Source organism: Manis javanica, chromosome 5 (assembly GCF_040802235.1).
Source record: "Manis javanica isolate MJ-LG chromosome 5, MJ_LKY, whole genome shotgun sequence".
NCBI lineage: Eukaryota > Metazoa > Chordata > Mammalia > Pholidota > Manidae > Manis > Manis javanica.
In genome coordinates, this window is record NC_133160.1 from 149,344,522 (window position 1) to 149,365,821 (window position 21,300).

General features: G+C 36.6%; 1 protein-coding gene and 1 pseudogene across 9 annotated transcripts in view; both read right to left on the bottom strand.

Moving 5' to 3' along the window:
• The window catches only part of PCDH7 (protocadherin 7), a 404,329-nt gene that overhangs the window by 277,910 nt on the left and 105,119 nt on the right, over positions 1–21,300 (bottom strand). The gene's annotated exons all lie outside the window — the stretch shown is intronic.
• LOC140849644 (protein yippee-like 3) overlaps positions 1–21,300 on the bottom strand; it is a 43,443-nt pseudogene continuing 22,143 nt past the window's right edge.

Consider the following 21,300-nt stretch of genomic DNA (forward strand, 5'->3'; position numbering starts at 1 on the left):
ATATTATATATTTATATGGTATAAATCAATGAGGGCAAAAATTTATAAGTATATGAATAAATAAATCTTTGCACAGATTTAACAATCGATAATATGCTTGCCAAAATATTAGCCATGGGTTTGAGAGGTTGGTGTAATTTGTTTATTTTTAGTATTTTCTTGATTTAACTCTGTATCATTTCAAATTTATACCCAGGTTTCATTTCTACAAAAGCAAACATGCTAGTCTTATAAAGAACTGCGTTGTTCATGTTAAGAGTTCAGCCCAAATAAATCATGGCACAAAACGGAAGGCTGAGATCTTTGCTGCAATTCAACGTAAACAAGGAAGAAATGATCCAGAACAAAAGGGCTGATAAAAATATCCTGGTTTTCATAGTCTCAAAATGTGGTTGTAACAAAGATAAGAGGGATGCAACAGGACAGATGTGGAAGAGGAAAAACACACTCGAGGTGTCAGGATATTCGCAAGAGGACTGTTACATTGATGCTACTTATCAGAACAACCTGAATTTCAGTTCTCTCATCTCCAAAATGAGGAATATGGGGTCCAGTTCTAATGGGCCAAGGACTCTTGAGAACACCTACTCCTAACCCAGCTATGCTTTACTGCCACGAAAAAACCTTGTAAATTTTGCAGGAAGCAATGCAGACAGACATAAACTGAAATTATAATGGAAAACAGTTACCTTCACATAAAAAGTTAACTTGGTGAAACCACATCCTTTATAAAGGTTAAGGGGCTGTGGTCTTTCACAAATAAGATGCTCTGAAGGAAGGGAGGTAACTTCCTCATGTCACCGTCAATAATAATGTTAATGACTTGAGGAAAACAGCATCCAGACAGTCTAAAATGGTTACGTTTCCACAGCATCGCTGATCTGAATCAGACAGCGAAATTAGATTTCTAAAATATGCCTATTAAATGAAAGGCATTCAGAAAACACACCCCAGAAAGGAAGTCAGTGTAGAAGGTAGCAAGGTTGCCATGCGACTCAAACAAGAGGGGAAAAGAAGTTGTGTTTTGACAGTAGATTTGAAAAGGTTTCATTCAAACATCACCATTAACCTTGTTTTTTAATTTCGGAATGTATTTCATTAGCTCTCTGTTTCAGCCTCACATTGACTCACCACTGCCGTGCTGTTCCTTAGTAATTGAAATACCTGACAAAGTGGAGTCATTTGAAGATTTAAAAAAAAAAAAAGCCTCCAAAATTATTCTAAGAATAAGATGCACAATTTCCCAGTAAAATAGTACATGGTTTTGTTTTCAGAAAGTAAACCTAATTATCTAGAGCAGTAAAAAGTGTGGGTTTTGAAAGTCACTAAATTCATATGTTCTGTAAGACGCATATATACACCTCCATTTAATCTTATTATGAGAACAAATTGTAGTCCTGCTTTAAAACATGTATCAGAATATATATAGTAGGTATTTGCAGAATGACCTACAGACACTTTAGCTATACTTCCCTAAGCATTAATATAGTATATATATATATATATATATATATATATATATATATATACACACACATATATGTAAAATGGTGATTTTGTATTTTATAAACATAAAAACTTGTGATCAAGCTTATATTGGCATATGACAACTGCAGAATATGAATTCCATTTCTAATACCTAACTTCTAAGCTTTAGTAACATCTTATAATCTTGAATTATTTAAGAAGCTCAATGTTTAATCTATATTTCTTCTTTAACCCGCCTAAATTATCTGTCTAAAAGGGAAAGAAAGCATATTCTATTATGAGAACTTTGTCTGAGCAATATCATGAATTAATACAACTCGTGTTCATCCATGGTGGGGGAAGTACTATCCTCTGTTCAAAAATGAAATGGAAATATTTCAAAAGATTACTACAAAAATAGTAATTCAGCACAAGATAGAAAAACAGAGTGCTTTAAATCTTGTAGAATTACTTTCCTTCCTTTTTTGGGGGTAATCTGTTAATTCTTCTTGGCATAACCTCTCAGATGAACTAAATTTAGGTTTAAGAGTGAAACACTTGTTTAAAACCAACACAGCACTTGCTGTATTTTCTAAAAATGTCCTCATTCCGTCAAAAGTAAGAAAATGGGTTCAAGGAAAAAAAATGAGGAGGGTTAAGTTCTCCGTTGGTCCTTCAATAAAACTACTTTCACTGCATTCAGCTGATGGTTACCCAGACATGCCCCTCACATTAACAATACCAACAGGTCCGACGTTTCACTGATGGCAAGGGCCGTCTGGGAGATCAAAGCACAATGTAGATTTAATCTCCACAATGACTTGATAGCCTCAGATGAAGGATTCTCAAATTTCATGGTTCTGACCTATTCAGGGTGAATAAGTATACAATAAATTACCTGTTCCCTAGCTCTGTAACAAGAAAAAGAGCAGGATTGGACTATCCCTGGGCTAACTCCCATGTATTACTAAATTTACCAGGGTAATCTGCATGCCACAGAGCACAAGATCATCCTATTTAACAGGTTTCAACAAATGAACTTGCACCAATACGTGACTCTGTTTGATGCCAGTACAGTAAGGTGGCAGCATCAGGTTACAGAGAAGCCAGATTTCAGAAGAGGCTCATTTGACTGGTGATTAAGGATAACTTCCAGTGAAAGTGATTTCTCACCAGGGAGGAAAGCTGTGTCTGCTGCAAAAAGCAGCAGTGCCCACTGGCCAGCCAGAGTGTAGTCATAGTCACACCAAATGTGCATGTTACAGTCATTCTGGAGCGTATAGCCCAAGGGACAATGGGCAACTGATGACTTAGGAAAGGACAAGAGTTGAGAGACATAGCAAATCACAGCTACAAAGGAAAAATCTGCTGGTCTACCTTGATATTTTGTTTTGAGCCTGACAAATGAAACATCTTTAGAAAGCTTTAATGTATGTGATGCTTTCCCTAACTCAGGATGACAAAATTAGAATCTCCATTATCCTGCCAATAGTGCTGCCTATGCGTAGGCACTTCACCAACATGTAGCTTCCTGTCCTTGTCAGCAGACCCAGAAGTACCATGCCAGCAAATCTGTGGACACTGCAAATTAACAATGAGCTTCTAGCTTCACAAGGCAAACGCTTGACTTTCATTCTTTGAGCCAAAGAAAAGAAAAGAAGCTTGAACCAAGGCAATGGCTAGGTGGGTTTTCGGAGGACTCCCTTAACTCAAAACCACGGAGATCCTAATTAGAAAGATACAAATAATAATACTTGCTTTGCCTGAAAATAGGTTTTTTTAAAAATTATAAGCATGGTATAGAAAATAATTATTTACTTCTTGAATGCCCCTAGAAACTTGTCATTGCTTCCATCCCCACCTTCCACATCATCCAATTCCTCAAACAGATGTCCATGGTAAAACCAACTATAAAAATTCAGACTCGTGGGTGACCTTTGTAAAGAATATGCATGACTCCAGATTGCATTGCTTTAGTTGCAGCAGTCTTGACCCATTTCTTCACAATCCTTACTGCTTCACCCCCACAGACTATCCTCAAGGACTTTCTGTCTCTGGAATATTGTTTCTTTCCTTTAAGAAAGTGATAGAACTGATAGAAACATTCTAAGCCCTTACCTACTTAAGTTTAAATTTGATCTACAGAGAATAGGTAACAATAAAAAGTTACACAATTAGTGGGTCTTAGAGCCAATGAGTAGTGACCCATTTCTCTTAATTCCCAAAACAGTCATTGGTATCTGGAGACATTTTTGGTTGTCACAATGGCCACCAGTAGGAGGAAGCAAGTTCCTACTGGCACCTACTGGGTATGGAGGCAAGGATGCCGCTACATCTCACAATGCACAGGACAGCTCTGAAGAGAGAATCCAGTCTAAAACATAGGTGGTGCCAAGATTGAGAAACTCTTGTCTAGACTAGGAGGTAGGAAAATCTGGATTTTTTTTAGTAGAAGTTGTACTCAAGTTTATATCTTGAAATGTCAAAGCTAGTGTGTTAATAATGGCATTCCTTTCAAATTTCCATTCTCTGCCCAAATGCGCCATGAAACAGAACATGTTTCCAATTCTGCATAGAACTGGTATTTACTATCATCACATTTCTTTTACCTTGAAATGTTAATTGCTGTACAGCAGGGCTCTGTGGTTGCTTTAAATTTGCATTTGCTTTTAAATTTGATTAATCTGGTCTCTTAGGAGCCTATTCTTCCATAGCTACTCAGAGAGAAAATAGGCTTTTGAGTACACAATGATTAAAAAGAAAAAATTCTGGCTGATTTGGTAGTTACACTTTCACATCTAAATGACTTTTAACTTTAAGTAGAAAAAAATAAGGGATGGCAATAGAAGAATAAAATATATTATTATTTATACAGGATGTCTGTCCTGAATAGCTTAGGCATGCTGTGACATGGTAATAAATATAACTTTAAATACAACTTCAAGTTATTTTTCATATTCCAAAAATATGCCACCTCTTATGAATACCCTCATGTGTTTGATTAAAGGTAAATATAAATCTACAAAATTTCAACAAGACTTCTTGGAACCAATAAGGTGGTTTACAAAGCACCACCTGCCCCCAGCTTCTGCCTCAATTTTCAGCACTGCTTCCTGGGACTTTCTGGTTGGACATTGCTAAGTGGAGGCCAGAAGCCCACTGTGAGAAGGTTCTTCTGGCTACACCTAGGAGAGGTGGTTAATGATAAATGGAAGAAAGACAACATTTCTTAAATACTTATTACTCACCAAGCACTCTCCTAGACATTTTATTTCTAATCCAGAAATGGCAAATACTGGCAAGCATGCTCTCACTCCCCATCCAAGGCAGGTCTCTCTGATCAATCCTGCCATTTTCCAATAACATGGATCATCAGAAAGTACTTGTCAAGGTGGCACTCCAGGAAGCCATTGCCTTTCAATCCTTATGAGGCAACAGGTTGAATGAAACTATTTGCCATCCCCTGATGAACAGTGAAAGCATACATAAGGGACACGTTGGTGTTCTTTGAGGATGGACTAACATTCTTGCACAGAGGATTTTTCTTTTTTTCCCTGAGATTGGTAGACCTGAGTGTAATTATGGTTCTGACAGTCCTACACCAATTTCCATGAATTACTCCACCTTACCTCCACCCCACCCCTGGCCAGGGCAACTGGAATTCTGTGAATAAGGTATTGAAATTTGAAGGGCACCACATTATTAAATAAGTGTTCCATGTGCAAAATTTTAAAGTCCTTTCTCCTTCAGGGATTTTTCAGAAGGACTACTATGATTCAATAAAGATTGTCAAGTGGTGCTGCTTGATTTGATCACCAAGAGGCTTTCTACTCTACCACCAATTTGGTTAACATATTAATAACCTGAGACTCCTTCAAGGAGTCTCAAGAGATAGTTTAGGATTCTGGCTGATTAAATGAAATAATATTGCTGAAGGACAGATTCTCCTCTAACTTATCTGAAGTCCTTAGTAGCTGGGGATACTGCCTCAGATCTAGAATAATCATTTTGACCATCCTCCAATCCCCTCCCACCCCATACCCATGACTTTCACTTCCTTGACTTTGACACAATAGCCAAATTGCATAGTATATGAATCTACGGCCTTAATTGAACAAATGGCCTTAATTGAATCTGATGTGACTATAACTTGGTAACTTTTGCCTCAGCATGGGTATTATACATTTTGCCATAACCCTTTAAAAATAAAACTTTAAAATGGCACAAAGACACTCAGTTCCCTGGCCAGAAATAGAGATGCTTATGTCACACCTCTTTTTAGAAAGGAAAACACTATTCTTAGGTGTTTTGTTGAAGTAAACTGCATAAAATAGCACACCATTGAATGGCAGTTTCTGCATATTTTAGTATTATTTTTCACCAACAAATCTCTTTTCCTAGGTTATAACTTGGGTTTTCTATGAAGGAAAAAGCCCTAAGTTCCATTACTTCTATGTAGCCATAATATGTAAGCTGATATTTTTGCGTATATGTGTGTTAGTTTTCAGGAGCAAACTGTTGTAAAGTACCATTCATATCTCAATACTGATATATTCAACATTGATGACCAAAAAATTTACTATCTCAACAGTACACTCTGAAGATATATATTAATAATAATCTGCTATGGTCTGAATGTTTGCATCCACCCCAAATTGATGTACTGGAATACTAACACAAGGTAACCCATTAGGAGGTGGGACCTTTGGGAAATGATTTGGTGACGCAGATGGCGCTCTCATGAATGGGGTTAGTGGTTTTGTAAAAGAAATCATGCAGAGTTCCCTTGTCCCTTCTGCCTTGTGAGGATAGAATGAGAAATCTGTGAACCAGAAGAGGGCCCTCATCCCACAATGTTAGTTTAGCATCGTGATCTCAGCCTTCCAGCCTCCGGAACTGTGAGAAATAGATTTCTGCTATTTATAAACTACCCTGTCTATGGTATTTTGTTATAGCAGCATAAACAGACTAAGACGTAATCATTGCTTATAGAAAACTGTACCTTACTCAATTTCTTATGGAAAGTAGAATGATAGTTCTTTTAGAGCCATTTCTAAAACATGTCTCTTACACACATGATCTTATTTTAAACATACAACTTACTTTATCTCAATGTTACAACTAAGGCAGCTCAGAGATGTTAAATAAATTGACCAATAATTAGCCTTCAGTCATGCACCTTCAGGTAATATGAGCTCGTTTGCCCTTTCCTTGAAAAGCAGACAACCACGAACTCTCATGTCTTCGGTCATGTTAAATGAACATTCTTTCTCAAGTAGAAAAGGTTTTACATGATGGTGTGTGAAAAACAGATTTTTTTCGGGCTTGGTAAATCTGCCTTTGAATTCTGACTCTGGCACTTATTTAACATGTAATTTTCCCAAGGTCACATATGTAGTATCTGGAGAAACTGGGCTCCAAATGAGCTGAGCTTGATTCCTAGGCCCAAACCCATCCCATTATACCACAATGCCTCTAAAGGAATCTTTCCAATGGCATCATGGTCTTGGGGTGTTTTTTTTTTTGGTATCACTTATGTGATACTTCAACATAAAAATACATACACACCTTTTATTTTTGCAGTCTCATATGAACGGAAAGAAAGCTGCAAGGTTATGAAGAACATGTTCCCCACCCTATATTAGAGTACACATCTACAAGTAACCTTAGAATGACTTTATAAAATATTTCCAGGAAAGGCTTGGCCCCCTTCAATTTCTCCATAAGTCAGAACAAGAAGCAAAATCAAAAATAGAGACCAGACATACATAATAATTCTCTTGGGCAGGAAGTGGAGAAAATGCAGGAAGTCAATGAAAAGCATGGTATGAGAAATATGACAGGTGATACTGGGTGGAAGCCGAGAAGACCTCATAGAACCCACACAGAATTACCAGGCAGAGAGTCAATCACGGAGGCAGAGTCTGTGTATTGGCAGTAAGCAGGCAAGAGGTAGTCTGTTACCTAGTGCTGAGTGCCCAACCTTGGGGGCAGAGCCCTGATATAGGCCCCCAATCCCTCTGAAGTTTAAAAAGAAGAAAGTCAGGCCTCAAACATAGATGCCAGTGGTAACAACCTAGTTACACTGAATACAAATCAAGGATGCAGAGGTAGAAAGAGTGCAAAGTTAGAAATTCTAGTGACAAAACAGCACCCAAACAAACCTGATTTCTACACCCTCTGAATAGATTCATGACAAATTATGTAGGCTCTCTGAATCTCAGTTTTCCCACATATAGATGGGATGAGATTAAATTATCCCCCGTTATTTGTAGCATAAATAGTCTATGGCTTAGTCTGAGGAAGAAGAGCAGTTATTAAAATTGAAGATAGAGGGAAGAGAAAATCAATATCAAGCAGACTCAATGTTTAACCAGCAAGAGGTAGTTTAAAAGCCTATTCCCATTTCCTCCATGAAGACTGAGCACAGACATGGAGATATGGTAAAACCATGCTCTGCTATATATGTTATGAATACCTTCTTAGTTGGAATTCACACAAAAAAAGAGTAATTTAATTGTGTTTGTAATAACAGGATTATATAAGAAGAGATAATAGCTCATGTCTGTGGAGAGAGACATTCTGGAGCTATATGAAGACATGGGTAAGAAAAAGATAGAGGACTGGAAAGAGAAGGGCTATAGCCATAGAAAGCAAAGGAGACTGGTTCTTTTCAGAATAAAAGCAATTATGCTACAGGTAGAATAATGATCTAGACAAAGACTAGGGACATCAAAGACTATTAGCTTTCAACAGAACAATTTTGACCTGAAAATACAAATTATGGTGCCAGAATAACAGCTGTGCTCACAGAGAATGGAGAACCTACTGTGCCTACTGTGCATTGGATTCAGGAAATAGAAAAGCAGGGAATAACGGTGACCTCAAGAAGTTTGGGGCTTGAGAAGGAGGAAGTCAGTGTGGCGGGGAATGGTTAGTGGAAGAAATGATCAATGCTTTGAATTTAGTGTATTATACTCTTGCAGAGCAATCACCATAGTTATATTTTACACGTGAAGAAAATGAAACCCAAAAAAGGTAAAGTAAAAAAAATGATGTAGCTACTTAATTTTGAATAAGCAGATGTTACATATCTGTAATTAACCTAATTCATATGCACACATGCACACACACATTATAATCTAGGTTTTTCTCTACCATTAGTAAAGCAGAAGCCTTTAAATTCGTTGAGAGTCTATTCTATGGTACCTTGGGAGTCAGAGGGAAGAAAGCTAAGAGTAGCATGAAATGGACAGAAAGACCTGAAGCAACACAGTCTACTTGTATCGAAAATCAGGAAACCCATGTTGTGATCTGACAGCCATCATGGCCTTGTCTCTGATCAGAGGAAATCATCTCCACTTTAAAGTAAGTTGAACTAATGTGATTTTCATTATAGGAGCCTATGATCCTCCAAGGATGGGCTTTGGGGTGTTCAGTCCTCTCTGGCACACAAGCACACAGCAGCCAAAAGACCAAGTTTCCTCTAACAAGATGCTTTCTCGGATGGCAGTTTTCCATATGGTTACTTAATGCACAAAAACACAGACATCACCATACTATTTTTCTCCACCTACAAACTGCAAATAAATGAATGATTTTAGTTGAAATGGAATGGCAAAGGTCAATAAGTATTAGTAACGAAGCAAAAGAATGTTCAAACAACTTCACTTTTAAATCTGGAAAGAACCTAAGGTGATTTCTCTAAACAGGTCAACTGTGGTAGTGTGCTTTTCTATTTTACAATTAGTAATAAGAAAAGGTATTGAAGAAAAGAAATAGTACTACCAAAGCCTCATCGCGAGGGCTAGTTTATCACCTAGTTTGGATACTACAATTTTAATTGCATATTTAGGTCATTGGCTGTAACTGCTGATAAGCTGTTACCATGAAACATTCTAAAATCATTAAAGAAAATGTTAAAAGGAGAAAGAAGTTGTAAATGGAAACGTTAAGAGATTCTTAACTACGCCGTCTTAAATGCTACTGTTAGAATACAAACTGAACTTTAAGCCTGATTTAACAGAACTATGAAAAGAAAACCTCTGAACCACAGCACTTATTTTCAATTGTACTGAAAGCTAGCAGTGTTGTGTTTATGCCAGACTAATTTAGTCAAGAGTAGAAGTATTCATTTAAGCACACAGACCTCATTGCATCTGTCCTCAACTGAAAAGATGGAGAAAAAAAAATTAAAAAGGAAAGAGTGCTCTCTTTGCCATAGAAATCTTTAAAAAATGCTCAAAAATCACTATTTAGTATGCCAGCACTGTGATAAATACACATTAAAAACATAATTATGCAGAGAATTATCTGACGATACATTACCTCTACTATTTTTGTTTTCCAATTGGATCACATAGTTGTTTATACAGAATACTTTAAATTCTAAAATGTATTCAGAATTGCCACCTAGTCAAAGGTTAGCTTTCTGAACATTTTTTGTCCTAGTAAAGACTTCAAATTGCCATTCCTACACTCACTAAAACTATTTTGGAAGGCAGTTGACATGGAGAAGATAATATGATTGCCCAGTTGCATGTGTTTGTAGTGGAAGGAAATAATTCATTTATATCCAATTGATTGGATATATATATTTATGGGAGTGAAAATAGTATTGCTCACTAAAGACAGAGTGGCACATGTCAAGGTGATTCATTAAATATATATTAATAGTAGCAAAATGGAAACAGGTTTGCATTTTTCTCTTGAAAATTACTTTAAAATATCATGCTACCTTTATTCATGTCAGCTCTAAATTTCAATTCATACTGATAGATTACTAGTTTTATAGATGCATAGTAGCAGCAAATATGACCAAAATGAAAAAGGAAAGTTGGGGGAGAGGAAAGGGTAAGACGATTGGATAAAAATGGAAAAACTCTAAAATATATAATGCAATTCTCAGGAATGCAATAAGAATCATACTGTGATTTATTTATAAAATTCCTTTGCATTATTAAAATCCACTATAAGCTTAACTTAGAATTACGATTTCAGCAAATGTCGGAGAATCATTTCCATCATTCAATTTTTTAAGAAAAGGTGCACTAGACCATCTATCTTATATATGGAAAAATTTCAAGTTCACTCGGTTGGCTAAAAAAGTGATAATTTAACAGTATACTGTTCACATTCGCATTGTGCCTTTGTCTATGTGAAGGCAAACAGACACTCTGGCAAGTCACACATTCATGCACCTGGGCGTGCGCAACAGTTCCTTCACAGGACAGCTGCATGAGTCCTGTGAAGACACTTCAGCCAAATGTTGATTCTAAAGCCTTCTGGTGTGAAGCTCAGGGGAGGCCTGTGGCACAACCAGTCTGAATCTGCCTCCAGTACAGAAAGCAGCAGCTATGAAAGGGGTTTCTCACTCTTGCCTGTTTCTTGAGCAAAAGGGTGCAAATCTGCATCCATTCTTTGTCAAGTCAGCACATGGGGAAGGGAGGTAAGAGCACAGAATTCAATATTCACACTGTAAATTATGAACAAAGTTAAAGAATGTTCTTTTTGCCTCTGTACCCTTGTCTTCTAAAATCCTGACACAGAGAACTGACAGGTTAAACACATGCACACATATATTCACATCACTATTTTGAACAACATAGTTATGTACATTTACCTTACAAACAATAGTTCTCAACAGAGCATGATTTTCCCTCTGGTGACAGTCGGCAATGTCTGGAGATATTTTTGATTTTCACAACTTGGATGGCACTGTTGGCATGTAATGGGTAGATACCAAAGGTGTGCTGAACATCCCATAATTCACAAAACAGTCTGCACACAAAGGAATTATCTGGTCCAAAATGTCAATAGCGCTGAGGTTAAGAAACCTGTTTTAGATATATTAAGAAATGCAGCTGTTACTGTTGAAGTAAAAATTGAATATGTTGATAAATGTTTTATCTGCCAATTAAACTGTCACTTAAAAGATAATTCCAAGATGGAAATTTAGTTTAAAAAATACAGCTAAAGCACTTTTTACAAGTATTGAGTCAATCAATTTCTAGTTTCACAGTATTCAAACAATTTAATATCAAGACTGGATGGCAAATCATCCCAATTCCTTTCTAACTTTACAGAGACCTTTTTTTTCTCTCTCTTTTTAAAAAATATTTTTTTAGAGTATTATTAGGCTCACTGAAAAACTGAGCAGAGATTTCCCATATACCTCCTGATACCACTATACCAGCAACTTCCCCCACTATCAACGAAGTGCACCAGAGGTACATTTGTTAAGCACACTGAACCCACATCAACACATCATTACCACCTAAAGTCCATAGTTCACCTTAGGGTTCACTCTTGGTGTTGTAAATGAATTTTGACAAATTTATAATGGCATGTATGTACCATTAAAGTATCACACAGAATAGATTCACTGTCTTAAAAACCCACTTTCCTGTGTCTGTTCACAGTTATTTCCCTCTGAATGCACAGACCTGTGTTTTTAAGTTTTAAGTGCACCACAATACAAGTGGTGTACTCCCATAGTAAATTCATATATGAACTAGATATATCATGAGGTTGGAATAGTTTTAGTAAAAGAACTATAACTTTAACTGCATTAATTAATTAAATGGTGACACACTCATAAATATGGAAGACGTATCCTACAAGTTTTCTAAGTTATATTTCTGTGTCAAAATAAACATCTCACAAAAACATTCAAAGTAAAATGTGAGAGGGTTATTTCCATCAAACACAGCATCTGAAAAGGTTTAACCTCCTGTTAAAAGAACCAATATGCTTTTAATGTGTTTCACCTTTTGAGCCCAAGGTGTAATAAAACTCTCAAATTAAGTAGATTGCAATTTAGCTTAGATAAACTAATAGCACAATTAGAGCACCACATAATTCACCATTAGGGCTCCAAGGGAAATCACTTAAGTATTTAAGCTCTTTAAAAGGACTTCACTGATAAAGTAATGACTATCTACAAAACTCTCCTGAAGATTAGTGGTATTGGTATCTGCAGTAGGTGAAAAGGTGTTTGGGGAGGGGAGGGCACTGCACATTATAAAATGTACTTTATAAAATGCACATTATAAAATGGCCAAAATCATACACAGATTTTTAAGGATGTTTGCTGTGCTCTTTGCCTCCATCTCACTCAAAATGTAGAAGATAGGTGGCTTGGCCAGTCCCACCTCATTTTAACCATGTGAAGCACAATTAGAATGACTGCATCATAGTTATTAGATGTATTAATTTGCACTTTTTCAATAACACCCACTACCATATCAGAACAAGTTTTTATTTCATTAATATGTAAGTTGAAGTATACTCAAATTCTTTTTTAAACAAAGATACGTGTACAGAAACATTCATGTGTAATTGTTATATATGTATACGCTGTTAAAGAAGAACCCCACAGACCCAAAATGGAGTTACTTTTGCTAGGCCGAGTCACCAAACTAGGGCTTAATATGTATCCTAACTGCAGTTTCAAACTCCTCAAGAAATGTAGTTAGTCAGGAATTTTCTGGTTAACATCAATGAAATAATCTGTCACCTGAACCCTCTCTATTCCTCAAAAAGGTCAGGTAATTAATCTGCATGATAAACCCCCCCCACCCCCACAATCCTTCCCCCAAAGGGAAGGTGGCTGAAACAATTCCTTCTTTTCTTTTGCTAGTAACTTCTTATCCCACCCTCCTTCTTAGAAAAACCTCCCCTTTTGTCGGGGACTCCTGGGAGCATCTCCCTACTTGCTAGGTAAAATGCTGCCAATTCATGAATTGCTCAGTAAAGCAAATTAGAGCTTCAGATTTACTCAATTAAATTTTTTAAATAAATAATGTAATTATATAAATTCTTGATTTGGGGAAGGAAACTTACAGCTGTGTGTTTCCATAACTTCTTTCCCAAATACCTTAATTCTACACCTACCTTAGAAACAACCATAAAAATATAAAGCTTTAAAAATGTTAGGAAAAGCCAAGTCTAAAATAAAAAGTAGGCAATGGAAATATATGGGAGTCAATATATAACTGAAATCCATAAATGATCGATTAAAATGCCACTTTATGAAAAGCTTATTTTTCTGATAATTAGAGCTAAGTAAATAAGAAAAAAGTTAAATTCCTGATCATACTGTTAGGCAGAAAGATAAGCGCAGGATGAAAAGAAGGTGGGGCCCACCAAGAACTCAGGGAGTTAATTAGATACAGCCAGAGAGCCAGAAAGGACTGAAAGAGTGAATGCCCTTTGCAGTGTGAGTTCATTCCGCATGCTCTAAATCTGGGCTGACCTTGAGACATGCTCTAGCTAATGCAGGTGAGAAAAAGCAGAGACATGGGACAAGCATCATGACTAATTTTCCTAAAAATGCCGAGATATGAATAGCATAGTAACAACAGGAAAGACTTATCTAAAGGCTAAGATTCCGTTTTAAAAAGCAGACAGTTGGGAAGTTAGATTCCTAACATAGTCTTTGGTAATCAGCCAGCAACCTATCAAGGCAAGGCAAGCAGTCTTGACTAGTATGTTTCCAGTGCTTGAGGGTAGCCACTATCTTAGACAGCAACAGGAAGTTTATCCTACAGAACTATCTGGAGAACTGATTATGGATAATAACATATTGCCTCTCACCAGAGATAGACATCAGGAGACTGTGTGACAAGCCTACATCCCCTGACGCTTTACCTTCATCCCATTCTTGAAAATCCTTAAAAGACAGAATCCCAGCTTCTAAGCATGCCTCCTCTCTGAGGTTGCCTGCACTCCCCTTTCTTGGAGTGTGTATTTTTAAAAGACTTCTTACTGCTCAACTTCTTACATTTTGTCTCCATGCTCTTCCAGTGGTGTCTTTGTCACTCTGCTATTTCATTCTGCTTTCCAGACTTTATGCCCAAGTCTTCATTCTCTCTGTCCTACTTTAGATAAGTAGGGAGGGACTACTGAGAGCTCTGATTTGAGCTTGCAAGTTCCCATCAGTGAGCTTCCCCTTTCTCTCTGCTTTATTCAAGTAAACCTGCCTCTATCTACTTCGAGGCTCATTCCGCCCTTTCAAATAAAACTTTTGCTCTGCTTCACTCCCGTGTCTCTCTCTGCCCTTCAGTTCTTTGCTGCAGTGGGGACAAGAACCAGGGAGAACAAACTCAACCCACTAACAATACTTTTTGTTTATTCCTGTTGTGGCGACTTTGCCATGGTAAGTTGAGTTTTTGTTTTTGCTTTTGTTTTTTGGTAACACTATAAGACTCAGGAAAACTACACAAATTGACAACAGATCATATTGTTTTAATTTATTTGTACTTATTTAGTAAGAGCTAAGAAACATGTCCACATGCTACATAGGAGAAACCAGCACTTTGGAACCATCCACAAGGTAGACACAAAATGAGCCACATATGTAAATGTACTGATTTCCCTAAGAAAATTCTTGGACATTGAAGACAAGAGGACCATACAGTGTAGTAATGTTTAAATAGGAAATAGAATTTGGTTATCAAGATCATTTATTTGCTTCTGGATACCATGACCTTTTTTTACTACAGAGACCAGCAAGAAAATAATCACTGTGGATTTCTGCCTGACGTTTTTAAAGAAATTTAAATGTGTAGGCACAAAGAAATATTTTTTGCTACTAGGAAAAAGTGCAGTCCATGCAAACTTATTTAAATATATTCTTGTACTGGTTAGATAAGACTACTCTAATCTTAACAAAAAGGTAAATTGCAATCTCAGATCAGATGTACTATAAATCTCTAAAGAACAAAATCTAGGGAGCTGTAGGAGCAAGCTCATTCTTTCAATATGTGTTAAAATTAGCTCAGATGGGTGATTGTCATTTTTGTCTCATGTCTAATAGAACACAGGCTGACAAAGTTGAATACAGGAATCAGAAAATATGACAGTCATTGAAGATAGTTGCTATATCCTCAATTGTAAGAATTATGCCCATTTTAATTGCAGTCCTGGACCCCTTCAAAAGGGAAAGTAGATTTAAAAGATGAATGTCCAGGTAAAGAATAGGCAGAAATAAGATATATTTCAGCTGATACCAACCACTCCCTAACTATGCTCAAGTTCTTAGAAAATTACTTATTTATTGATTCAATAAACTGGACCTACCTTACATCAGTAATTGTGATTGCTGGGGCTGCAGCATTGAATGAGACAGACACTATCTATCTCTTCTTTCATGGAAAGATAAGGAGAGATTAACAGACAATAAATGTATGAATAAGCAAATATCAGGGAGTAGTAAGTACTATGGAAAAAATAAAACAAAGTGTTGTGGTATTGACTGCAGGCACATTTTCCAGTGTTTTCCATGTTGTCATCAGTGTCAGGATCCCTCCTCAATGAAAACTTCAGAGTAGTGTGCAAATGATCACTTACTGTGTCACATTTCTGCTAAAATTCTTTGCCTCCTACAGAGCATAAGCTAACATCCATGGTATTCCAGATCCTTCACAACCTGCCTTCCCACCTGTTCCCCTTCCAACCTCATCTTCCGTACAAAGTGTGTGTAACTTTCATTTATTCATTCATTCATCCATCTTCCTACTCATGAAGGTTTTTATTGAGATGCATTTATGTGCTGTAGCACAAGGTTGAATATAAATATTCATGGTCTCTTCCATTATAAAAATTTAAAGTCTGGTATAGAAAACAGATATTAATCAAATCCCACAGAGAAACTACCAATTGCAAATATGAAGAGTGCTTCAAAAGAGAAGAACATGATATCATCAAAATGAATAAAAAGAGGTATTATCTCCACAGGAAATGACAACTGGGAATTTTTCTTAATATGTTTAAATTATGCATTTCTATGAATTCAGTAAGTTTCTCTTCTACTCCAGAGCAGGTTATTTCTGGGTTCCTAACCCAGTATATCAAACACCATGTAAAATTTTATAAGCGACAAAGGAATTATTTCCAGTGGGTTTATATCTCTTCCTAACATATTATAAATAGCTGGGATTGTTGCTAGAAGCAGAGACAAAAAAACCAAAGCCTAGTTTTTATTAGTGTCAGGTTTGTTTTCCACATCAAGCTCTCTTTTTATCCTCACAGCCAATTCATGGGACCAATGGTCTTTGTTCTTCTCCTTCCTCTACTATGAAATTCTGTTTCCAGACTCCATGTTCCTAAAGGAAATATATTTACCTACTGACACCTTCCCGAGGTGTAAGTTCTTATATGTATAGATAGGTAGGTTTTCTGTCTGACAATAGCAAACTCCAGAATATTAAACCTGCTTTACCCTTTTTTATCAGTAGTAACATCTCCTCTCTATATATGTACTACTACCCATCCCCAGATGTTATTATTCCAAGATCCCCTGGAAATTATTAGGAGACAGAATTCAGATAATTCTGACCTGGCCTAGTGTGGCATTTATTTATATTCTCATATTCCCAGCGATATGTGTCCTTCTATATTTTCACATATTCACGGGGATAACTACAAACCCACATTTAGAGGTCAAACACTCAAGCTATCACCTATTTCCATTTATTTGTGTTTAATGCTTAAGGCTGAAAATGTTTCAAAGAGATCATAAAAATCACATCATGTCAGAAAAGCAACTTTTTTAGAATGTCCAGAGGGTAATGTTTTGGATAGATTAAACTGAAACATCCTATCAAGGAAGTTGCTGGCCTGCAAAACATAATGTTCCTTTTAACTAGAAAGATAGAGCACAGAGCTGCAGACCAAGAATGGCAGAGACATTTAATTTTTTTAATGTATAAACAGTTTAGCTCCTTGAACTCATTATATCATGATGAAATTTGAGAAACCATTTTTCCCTATAAAAACCTCTGGAAAATCTTACTAGGAAGCAAATTGTGAAGTCTTAAAGTAAAATATATAGCTGTTTCATTGTCTTCCTTTGTGCCTGTCTTAATCGAAGATTATTATCTTGAAAAGAACCAAATTATATCAGAAAATTAATGTTTCTCTCTTCAATTTAATTGTGTTTCTTTTTTGGAGTCCATTAGAGCTATTCTAAAGTACTCTTGGCAGGTGCAGTACTTCAATGTATATATTAACATCAGTCAGTTGCATTTATTTAAATCCTGTTCTCTTATGTTTTAAGTGTATTTTTTAGTTGTCATTTTAAGTGCATTAGCAAAGGAATTTGAATTCCCCAAAACTGAGTCCTTATGCGTGGCAATGTTTCCCTGTATATGTGAAAGCAAACTCTTGATTTTGCAGGAAAAAAAAAGGTCCAAAGAAATTATATGAGAGCAACTGTATGTCCTTTTACAGCTAGAAGTTGGCTTTACACATTCCACGACTCATAAATAAACAGAAGAGTTCTGTGAACTATATGCAGATGGCTGGGTCTACACTGGGAGCCTTTGTGATGACTTTGGTTTGCTTCCCTGTTTTGCCATCTCTTAAAATATCTGCAAAAAAATTTTTTTTTTTTTTTGCTCTGCTTTTCAGAAATAGGACAAGTAGAATCCTGTAACTTGAGAATTTGCCCTCTGCTTCACTGGGGCTTTTATACACCAGGGAGATATCCATTTTTTCTCCCCCTCTCACTTTTGTTCACACAAAAAATATCTGCCCCCATAACTGGCACTAAATAAGGCTTTCTGTTTTAAATATTTATTGTTTCATTTTTAAAGGGTAACACAATAAGAGAAGTAAAATGAGAGAGGCGAAATCTGAAAGGTGGCAGAAGGAAGAAATAAGCCAAAGAGGGGAAAAATCCCACAAACCACATAAAGGAAGAGATGAGATCAGCCACTTAAGTAAGCGAGTTTAAGGTTACCGCACTGGCACTGAGCGAAGGCATTTCTGCCAAGCCCAAATGAGAAAAGGAGTGGGAAGAATAAGGGCGTCTGACAGAGCAAAACAGGGGGACCAGGCACCAAAGTCAAGTGGAAATGCTAAGACAGCAGTTTTGTGTCTTACTTTTTTTTACCTGATTATGGCAGAAATTCTAGCAGGCTGGTAAGAACATCAGATTTTTTTAAAAAACTGAAAAAATATGCAGACCTGTTATATGTTATCATTTATCTGTTGCAAATGATTTTGTTCAACTGCCTCCACTCCTCCACACTTGCATGCACAAATACACACTTGCAAACACACACACAAGTACACACACACCCTAATCACTGTTACCATTGTACAACAGGCATTTGCTTATTAGTTAATCATAAAGCTTCTTTCTCAACAGGAAAGGCCTAAGGGTTTTGGCAATGTAGAAAGTATTGACATTTCTCTGATGCATATTCAAAAATCTATATTACAATTCTCAATTCAGCATGCATGAGTCAGCAAAAGATACACTGTATCTTTAAAAAGACATGAAGGTTTCCAGTCAAACCTTTTAAGGCTTTACAAATAACATTTCAAGAGGGTTGAAAATGTGGAGGAAGATAGCAGATGGCTTTTAGTACACTACTGCTCCAGGATCCTTTGATTTTATTACTTTTGCTTTTTGATGGTGCTCTTTTCTGGTTTGTTTTGATGACTTTGTGGCCTAATGGACTGAAATCAGACAGTGAAGCTGAAAACCCTTAAGTTCTAATGACAGAGAGTGACTTATTGGGTGACCTTGAGCAAGTGTTACATTTCCCTCACCGCAGTTTCTATGACAAAAAATAAAAATTACTCTGAGCCTCTAAGGATGGGCTGAGGAGACTAGTAATCATTACTCAACTTGCATAATATGAAACAATAACATAAGCTGCCATTTACTAAACATTTCCATGAGACAGACACTATTTCAGATACTTAACATATTCTGTGACTTTGAATCCACCAAAGAGCCATATAAACTATGAATAGTTAACCCGGTTTTACAGATGAAGAAATTAGCCTCAGGAAGTTTGAAAACTTGAACCTCAGTCAGCTGCTTGACCCATCCCTTTCTCTTTCCCTTATGTGACCCCGTCTCTTCTAAAAATAATAATAAAGATCAAATGCTTAGTAATTAATTGGTTATAGCATATATTGTAAATATATACACTATAGAATAGCAATTACTACATACAAGTAATACATACTTATATATAATATATAAATAATTATATAATACTACATGTTATAATTATTAATTGATGATATAATATTATGACTTCAGGGTGGCTTTTCAGCACTAGCATTCCACCGTTATTTGATTTCATTCAGTCCGCATCTGTTAGTGTATTCCCTTAAAACAAATAGCCAACAGAAAGGAAGGCTGGGAAGAAAGAAGGAAGGGAAGGAGAGAAGGAAAGAGAGAGAGAAGATTCTCAGGCTGTCTGGTCTGGTCTAGCAAAGCTGGGAACTTGTTTGTTAAATGAGCGGTTTTGTTTCTAAATAATCCTTCTGATAAATCACTTCCACGTGGCTAAATGCATTTTGTGTTTTAAAGATTGCAAAGAAGAAATATACCTTTAGAGTGTGCTTGAAAAGTGGTGACAAGCTAAGGATGAGGCGAGGAATTTGACTGGAATGATTACAGCCACTTCTGAAAGCTAAGGTATCAAGAAACTGCCTAATGTCTGTACCTTGCCCAACAGTTAATTCCAGAAAAGGAAGGATCAAGTCCTTGAGTCTTTTCAGACTCCCAATTCCAATCCCTGGGGAGAACCACATGCCTATGATTTCTTTAAAAAAAATGTTTTTTTTTTCTTTTCATTTTGTCTGCCATTCATTAAGCAAGGGCCTCAAAGCACATTAGAACATTAATTTATAATACTTATGCATATGTAGCGGAATCCCCTAAGATTTTAAGGACAAACGTGCCAAAGGAAAATAGGCCATATGGAGCGCCCAGGCATTCTGAACACGACTGAAGTCGATTATCTCCCCTAGCCCCCATCCCCAGCATGATGAAGAGGATATTTGGCTACAATATTTTGGAACCTAAGATGCTCTTGTGCATTGTGGATGCCAAATTGGAATGGAATTGGTCTCATACAGGACAATAATGGATTCAAACACAAGAATGTTATACGTATTTCTAATCAATTATTTTTAAAGCATGCACTTTGTTAAGTGTCTTATATTACAGTTTCATTTGTAGAGACATTAACAATAGAGATAATTAATTTTTAGAAATTAGAGAAAATAACTTTTCAGCTGGCAAGTATGTTAGACTCAATCTGTAAAACAGTACCTTTCCCGAGAATCCGTGCACGTTTGTCAGAATGCAAAGGAGACACTGTTAACAGCCTTAGAGTTTTTCAACCTGAAAAACGGATGCATATTGGTAAAGGGAACTCCACCCTCCCTCAAAAACTTGACAGACCTACATATACTCTTTTTTACCCTCATTTTCCATTTTGTTTTTGATTGCCCTCTTTGTCTAACACTTTTTATTTCTTTTTTTGGGTAACACCAACCTCTTGTGGATCATCACAGTTTGTGGTATTTTTTTTTAACGTAACTCTTTCCTAGATAACATGGTGGGCAATTACCTCTGGAATGTGGCAGGAAAGAATTCCTTAAACCTCTGGCGAGTTGCAGAAGAGTTTACATCAATCACCTTCTCTGCTTGCTTGTCTCCTCTTAGTAATGTGCAATGTCAAGTCACAGTCCATGCAGGGCCCTTGATAGAATGTTGAAAGGGCATTAACACACACTGCAGGCGGCCAGGGGAACAAAGACCTGGTCCCTGAGGAATTTTAATAATTTCTGCACAGATCTAATCCAGTCCTTTGGGGCATATTTTTTCCTGGAAAAATCTTTGTTAGTCTACTTACCATACAATTGCTGATTCAACATTAAAACAAAAAAAATAGATGCGGTTCTTAACATTCCAAACCATTCTATGTTTGGTGTGTCTGTCACTTGGGGCTTTCTTTTTGAAAATACTAACAACCAAAAGTTAGCTTCTCATTGTTAAATGTTTCATTTGGGTCTCAA